Source organism: Coregonus lavaretus (assembly GCF_964263955.1).
Source record: "Coregonus lavaretus genome assembly, chromosome: 26".
NCBI classification, from domain to species: domain Eukaryota; kingdom Metazoa; phylum Chordata; class Actinopteri; order Salmoniformes; family Salmonidae; genus Coregonus; species Coregonus lavaretus.
Genome location: NC_140013.1, coordinates 32,703,435 through 32,711,807, shown reverse-complemented (window position 1 = coordinate 32,711,807; position 8,373 = coordinate 32,703,435).

Below are 8,373 nucleotides of genomic sequence, written 5' to 3'. Positions count from 1 at the left end.
TTATCAGTGCTTTGTCGTAGACAGTGTTTTGTGGTGTTTTCAGTGTGTTCTAACTAGACAGTGTTTGTATGGTGTTATCAGTGTGTTAGTAGACCATGTTTGTATGGTGTTATCAGTGTGTTGTTAGTAGACAGTGTTTGTATGGTGTTATCAGTGTGTTGTTACTAGACAGTGTTTGTATGGTGTTATCAGTGTGTAGTCAGTAGACAGTGTTTGTATGGTGTTATCAGTGTTTCAGAAGACAGTATTTGTATGGTGTTATCAGTTTGTTGTCAGTAGACAGTGTTTGTATGTTCTTATCATTGTGTTATTGGACAGTGTTTGTATGGTGTTACCAGTGTTTTAGTAGACAGTATTTTTATGGTGTTATCAGTGTGTTAGTAGAACGTGTTTTATGGTGTTATCAGTGTGTTAGTAGACAGTATTTTTTATGGTGTTATCAGTGTATTGTTAGTAGAGAGTGTTTGTATGGTGTTATCAGTGTTTTGTTAATAGACAGTGTTTGTATGTTGTTATCAGTGTTTTAGTAGACAGTGGGTTTATGGCATTATCAATGTGTTACTAGACAGTGTTTGTGTGGTGTTATCAGTGTGCTGTTAGTAGACAGTGTTTGTATGGTGTTATCAGTGTGTTAGTAGACAGTGTTTGTATGGTTTTATCAGTGTGTTAGAATACAGTGTTTATATGGTGTTATCAGTGTGTTGTTACTAGACAGTGATTGTATGGTGTTATCAGTGTGTTAGTAGACAGTGTTTGTATGGTGTTATCAGTGTATTGTTAGTAGACAGTCTTTGTATGCCCTGTCGCGGCCTCCTGCTGCCTTGTCGTCCACACTGTGTGCCCCCCCCCCCAACATTTTCTTGGGGTTGCCTCTCGGGTCTCCGTCATCGGCACTCCTCTTCCCGTGAGGACTCCTCCACACAGGCCAACATAGATCTATACATACTAGAATGTACAACATGGACAAACACAGCAAGGAAAATACACACCCTGACTCAACATACAAGCGTCCTCTGAGTCAGGGCGTGACACTTTGTATGGTGTTATCAGAGTGTTGTTAGTAGACAGTATTTGTTTGGTGTTATCAGTGTGTTAGTAGACATTTTTTTAATGGTTTTATCAGTGTGTTACTAGACAGTGTTTGTATGGTTTTATCAGTGTGTTGTTAGTAGACCGTTTTTGTATGGTGTTATCAGTGTGTTGTTAGTAGACAGTGTTTGTATGGTGTTATCATTGTGTTATTATTAGACCGTTTTTGTATGGTGTTATCAGTGTGTTGTTATTAGACCGTTTTTGCATGGTGTTATCAGTGTTGTTATAGACAATGTTTGTAGGGTGTTATCAGTGTGTTGTTACTAGACAGTGTTTGTATGGTGTTATCAGTGTGTTGTTACTAGACAGTGTTTGTATGGTATTATCAGTGTGTTAGTAGACAGTGTTTGTATGGTGTTTTCAGTGTGTTGTTACTAGACAGTGTTTGTATTGTGTTATCAGTGTGTTGTCAGTAGACAGTGTTTGTATGGTGTTATCAGTGTGTTAGTAGACAGTGTTTGTATGGTGTTATCAGTGTGTTAGTAGACAGTGTTCGTATGGTGTTGTCAGTGTGTTAGTAGACAGTGTTTGTATTGTGTTATCAGTGTATTGTCAGTAGACAGTGTTTGTATGTTGTTATCAGTGTGTTAGTAGACAGTGTCTGTATGGTGTTATCAGTGTGTTAGTAGACAATGTTTGTATGGTGTTTTCAGTGTGTTGTTACTAGACAGTGTTTGTATTGTGTTATCAGTGTGTTGTCAGTAGACAGTGTTTGTATGTTGTTATCAGTGTGTTGTCAGTAGACAGTGTTTGTATGGTGTTATCAGTGTGTTGTCAGTAGACAGTGTTTGTATGGTGTTATCAGCGTGTTGTCAGTAGACAGTGTTTGTATGGTGTTATCAGTGTGTTGTTAGTAGACCGTGTTTGTATGGTGTTATCAGTCTGTTGTCAATATACTGTGTTTGTGTGGTGTTATCAGTGTGTAAGTTGACAGTGTTTGCAGGATGTTGTCAGTGTGTTTTCAGTAGACAGTGATTGGGTTGTGTTATCAGTGTGTTGTTACTAGACAGTGTTTGTATGGTGTTATCAGTGTGTTGTTACTAGACAGTGTTTGTATGTTGTTATCAGTGTGTTAGTAGACAGTGTTTGTATGGTGTTTTCAGTGTGTTGTTACTAGACAGTGTTTGTATTGTGTTACCAGTGTGTTGTCAGTAGACAGTGTTTGTATGGGGTTATCAGTGTGTTGTCAGTAGACAGTGTTTGTATGGTGTTATCAGTGTGTTGTCAGTAGACAGTTTTTGTATGGTGTTATCAGCGTGTTGTCAGTAGACAGTGTTATCAGTGTGTTGTTAGTAGACAGTGTTTGTATTGTGTTATCAGTCTGTTGTCAATATACTATGTGTGTATGGTGTTATCAGTGTGTTAGTAGACAGTTTTTGTATGGTGTTATCACTGTGATTTTAGACAGTGTTTGTATGGTGTTATCACTGTGTTTTTAAGAGACAGTGTTTGTATGGTGTTATCAGTGTGTTGTCAGTAGACAGTGTTTGTATTGGTGTTATCAGTGTGTTGTCAGTAGACAGTGTTTGTATGGTGTTGTCAGTTTGTTGTCAGTAGACAGTGTTTGTATGGTGTTATCAGCGTGTTGTCAGTAGACAGTGTTTGTATGGTGTTATCAGTGTGTTGTTAGTAGACAGTGTTTGCATGGTGTTATCAGTCTGTTGTCAATATACTGTGTTTGTGTGGTGTTATCAGTGTGTAAGTTGACAGTGTTTGCAGGGTGTTGTCAGTGTGTTGTCAGTAGACAGTATTTGTATGGTTTTATAAGTGTGTTGTCAGTGGAGAGTGTTTGTCTAGTGTTATCAGCGTGTTCCTAGACAGTGTTTGTATGGTGTTATTAGTGTGTTGTCAGTAGACAGTGATTGTGTTGTGTTATCAGTGTGTTGTTACTAGACAGTGTTTGTATGGTGTTATCATTGTGTTAGTAGACAGTATTTGTATGTTGTTTTCATTGTGTTGTCAGTAGACAGTATTTTTTATGGTGTTATCAGTGTATTGTTAGTAGAGAGTGTTTGTATGGTGTTATCAGTGTTTTGTTAATAGACAGTGTTTGTATGTTGTTATCAGTGTTTTAGTAGACAGTGGGTTTATGGCATTATCAATGTGTTACTAGACAGTGTTTGTGGGGTGTTATCAGTGTGCTGTTAGTAGACAGTGTTTGTATGGTGTTATCAGTGTGTTAGTAGACAGTATTTGTATGGTTTTATCAGTGTGTTAGAATACAGTGTTTATATGGTGTTATCAGTGTGTTGTTACTAGACAGTGATTGTATGGTGTTATCAGTGTGTTAGTAGACAGTATTTGTATGGTATTATCAGTGTGTTAGTATAATTTTTTTTATGGTTTTATCAGTGTGTAAGTAGACAGTTTTTGTATGGTGTTATCAGTGTGTTGATACTAGACAGTGTTTGTATTGTGTTATCAGTATGCTAGTTGAAAGTGTTTGTATGGTATTATCAGTGTATTAGTAGACATTGTTTGTATGGTGTTATCAGTTTCTAAGTTGACAGTGTTTGTATGGTGTTATCAGTGCTTTGTCGTAGACAGTGTTTTGTGGTGTTTTCAGTGTGTTCTAACTAGACAGTGTTTGTATGGTGTTATCAGTGTGTTAGTAGACCATGTTTGTATGGTGTTATCAGTGTGTTGTTAGTAGACAGTGTTTGTATGGTGTTATCAGTGTGTTGTTACTAGACAGTGTTTGTATGGTGTTATCAGTGTGTAGTCAGTAGACAGTGTTTGTATGGTGTTATCAGTGTTTCAGAAGACAGTATTTGTATGGTGTTATCAGTTTGTTGTCAGTAGACAGTGTTTGTATGTTCTTATCATTGTGTTATTGGACAGTGCTTGTATGGTGTTACCAGTGTTTTAGTAGACAGTATTTTTATGGTGTTATCAGTGTGTTAGTAGAACGTGTTTTATGGTGTTATCAGTGTGTTAGTAGACAGTGGGTTTATGGCATTATCAATGTGTTACTAGACAGTGTTTGTGTGGTGTTATCAGTGTGCTGTTAGTAGACAGTGTTTGTATGGTGTTATCAGTGTGTTAGTAGACAGTGTTTGTATGGTTTTATCAGTGTGTTAGAATACAGTGTTTATATGGTGTTATCAGTGTGTTGTTACTAGACAGTGATTGTATGGTGTTATCAGTGTGTTAGTAGACAGTGTTTGTATGGTGTTATCAGTGTATTGTTAGTAGACAGTCTTTGTATGCCCTGTCGCGGCCTCCTGCTGCCTTGTCGTCCACACTGTGTGCCCCCCCCCAACATTTTCTTGGGGTTGCCTCTCGGGTCTCCGTCGTCGGCACTCCTCTTCCCGTGAGGACTCCTCCACACAGGCCAACATAGATCTATACATACTAGAATGTACAACATGGACAAACACAGCAAGGAAAATACACACCCTGACTCAACATACAAGCGTCCTCTGAGTCAGGGCGTGACACTTTGTATGGTGTTATCAGAGTGTTGTTAGTAGACAGTATTTGTTTGGTGTTATCAGTGTGTTAGTAGACATTTTTTTTATGGTTTTATCAGTGTGTTACTAGACAGTGTTTGTATGGTTTTATCAGTGTGTTGTTAGTAGACAGTTTTTGTATGGTGTTATCAGTGTGTTGTTAGTAGACAGTGTTTGTATGGTGTTATCATTGTGTTGTTATTAGACCGTTTTTGTATGGTGTTATCAGTGTGTTGTTATTAGACCGTTTTTGCATGGTGTTATCAGTGTTGTTATAGACAATGTTTGTAGGGTGTTATCAGTGTGTTGTTACTAGACAGTGTTTGTATGGTGTTATCAGTGTGTTGTTACTAGACAGTGTTTGAATGGTATTATCAGTGTGTTAGTAGACAGTGTTTGTATGGTGTTTTCAGTGTGTTGTTACTAGACAGTGTTTGTATTGTGTTATCAGTGTGTTGTCAGTAGACAGTGTTTGTATGGTGTTATCAGTGTGTTGTCAGTATACAGTGTTTGTATGGTGTTATCAGTGTGTTAGTAGACAGTGTTTGTATGGTGTTATCAGTGTGTTAGTAGACAGTGTTCGTATGGTGTTGTCAGTGTGTTAGTAGACAGTGTTTGTATGGTGTTATCAGTGTATTGTCAGTAGACAGTGTTTGTATGTTGTTATCAGTGTGTTAGTAGACAGTGTCTGTATGGTGTTATCAGTGTGTTAGTAGACAATGTTTGTATGGTGTTTTCAGTGTGTTGTTACTAGACAGTGTTTGTATTGTGTTATCAGTGTGTTGTCAGTAGACAGTGTTTGTATGTTGTTATCAGTGTGTTGTCAGTAGACAGTGTTTGTATGGTGTTATCAGTGTGTTGTCAGTAGACAGTGTTTGTATGGTGTTATCAGCGTGTTGTCAGTAGACAGTGTTTGTATGGTGTTATCAGTGTGTTGTTAGTAGACCGTGTTTGTATGGTGTTATCAGTCTGTTGTCAATATACTGTGTTTGTGTGGTGTTATCAGTGTGTAAGTTGACAGTGTTTGCAGGATGTTGTCAGTGTGTTTTCAGTAGACAGTGATTGGGTTGTGTTATCAGTGTGTTGTTACTAGACAGTGTTTGTATGGTGTTATCAGTGTGTTGTTTCTAGACAGTGTTTGTATGTTGTTATCAGTGTGTTAGTAGACAGTGTTTGTATGGTGTTTTCAGTGTGTTGTTACTAGACAGTGTTTGTATTGTGTTACCAGTGTGTTGTCAGTAGACAGTGTTTGTATGGGGTTATCAGTGTGTTGTCAGTAGACAGTGTTTGTATGGTGTTATCAGCGTGTTGTCAGTAGACAGTGTTATCAGTGTGTTGTTAGTAGACAGTGTTTGTATGGTGTTATCAGTCTGTTGTCAATATACTATGTGTCTATGGTGTTATCAGTGTGTTAGTAGACAGTTTTTGTATGGTGTTATCACTGTGATTTTAGACAGTGTTTGTATGGTGTTATCACTGTGTTTTTAAGAGACAGTGTTTGTATGGTGTTATCAGTGTGTTGTCAGTAGACAGTGTTTGTATGGTGTTATCAGTGTGTTGTCAGTAGACAGTGTTTGTATTGGTGTTATCAGTGTGTTGTCAGTAGACAGTGTTTGTATGGTGTTGTCAGTTTGTTGTCAGTAGACAGTGTTTGTATGGTGTTATCAGCGTGTTGTCAGTAGACAGTGTTTGTATGGTGTTATCAGTGTGTTGTTAGTAGACAGTGTTTGCATGGTGTTATCAGTCTGTTGTCAATATACTGTGTTTGTGTGGTGTTATCAGTGTGTTGTCAGTAGACAGTATTTGTATGGTTTTATAAGTGTGTTGTCAGTGGAGAGTGTTTGTCTGGTGTTATCAGCGTGTTCCTAGACAGTGTTTGTATGGTGTTATTAGTGTGTTGTCAGTAGACAGTGATTGTGTTGTGTTATCAGTGTGTTGTTACTAGACAGTGTTTGTATGGTGTTATCATTGTGTTAGTAGACAGTATTTGTATGTTGTTTTCATTGTGTTGTCAGTAGACAGTATTTTTTATGGTGTTATCAGTGTATTGTTAGTAGAGAGTGTTTGTATGGTGTTATCAGTGTTTTGTTAATAGACAGTGTTTGTATGTTGTTATCAGTGTTTTAGTAGACAGTGGGTTTATGGCATTATCAATGTGTTACTAGACAGTGTTTGTGTGGTGTTATCAGTGTGCTGTTAGTAGACAGTGTTTGTATGGTTTTATCAGTGTGTTAGAATACAGTGTTTATATGGTGTTATCAGTGTGTTGTTACTAGACAGTGATTGTGTGGTGTTATCAGTGTGTTAGTAGACAGTATTTGTATGGTATTATCAGTGTGTTAGTATAATTTTTTTTATGGTTTTATCAGTGTGTTAGTAGACAGTTTTTGTATGGTGTTATCAGTGTGTTGATACTAGACAGTGTTTGTATTGTGTTATCAGTGTGCTAGTTGAAAGTGTTTGTATGGTATTATCAGTGTGTTAGTAGACATTGTTTGTATGGTGTTATCAGTTTCTTAGTTGACAGTGTTTGTATGGTGTTATCAGTGCTTTGTCGTAGACAGTGTTTTGTGGTGTTTTCAGTGTGTTCTAACTAGACAGTGTTTGTATGGTGTTATCAGTGTGTTAGTAGACCATGTTTGTATGGTGTTATCAGTGTGTTGTTAGTAGACAGTGTTTGTATGGTGTTATCAGTGTGTTGTTACTAGACAGTGTTTTTATGGTGTTATCAGTGTGTAGTCAGTAGACAGTGTTTGTATGGTGTTATCAGTGTTTCAGAAGACAGTATTTGTATGGTGTTATCAGTTTGTTGTCAGTAGACAGTGTTTGTATGTTCTTATCATTGTGTTATTGGACAGTGTTTGTATGGTGTTACCAGTGTTTTAGTAGACAGTATTTTTATGGTGTTATCAGTGTGTTAGTAGAACGTGTTTTATGGTGTTATCAGTGTGTTAGTAGACAGTATTTTTTATGGTGTTATCAGTGTATTGTTAATAGACAGTGTTTGTATGTTGTTATCAGTGTTTTAGTAGACAGTGGGTTTATGGCATTATCAATGTGTTACTAGACAGTGTTTGTGTGGTGTTATCAGTGTGCTGTTAGTAGACAGTTTTTGTATGATGATATCAGTGTGTTAGTAGACAGTGTTTGTATGGTTTTATCAGTGTGTTAGAATACAGTGTTTATATGGTGTTATCAGTGTGTTGTTACTAGACAGTGATTGTATGGTGTTATCAGTGTGTTAGTAGACAGTGTTTGTATGGTGTTATCAGTGTATTGTTAGTAGACAGTCTTTGTATGCCCTGTCGCGGCCTCCTGCTGCCTTGTCGTCCACACTGTGTGCCCCCCCCCCCCAACATTTTCTTGGGGTTGCCTCTCGGGTCTCCGTCGTCGGCACTCCTCTTCCCGTGAGGACTCTTCCACACAGGCCAACATATATCTATACATACTAGAATGTACAACATGGACAAACACAGCAAGGAAAATACACACCCTGACTCAACATACAAGCGTCCTCTGAGTCAGGGCGTGACACTTTGTATGGTGTTATCAGAGTGTTGTTAGTAGACAGTATTTGTTTGGTGTTATCAGTGTGTTAGTAGACATTTTTTTTATGGTTTTATCAGTGTGTTACTAGACAGTGTTTGTATGGTTTTATCAGTGTGTTGTTAGTAGACAGTTTTTGTATGGTGTTATCAGTGTGTTGTTAGTAGACAGTGTTTGTATGGTGTTATCATTGTGTTGTTATTAGACCGTTTTTGTATGGTGTTATCAGTGTGTTGTTATTAGACCGTTTTTGCATGGTGTTATCAGTGTTGTTATAGACAAT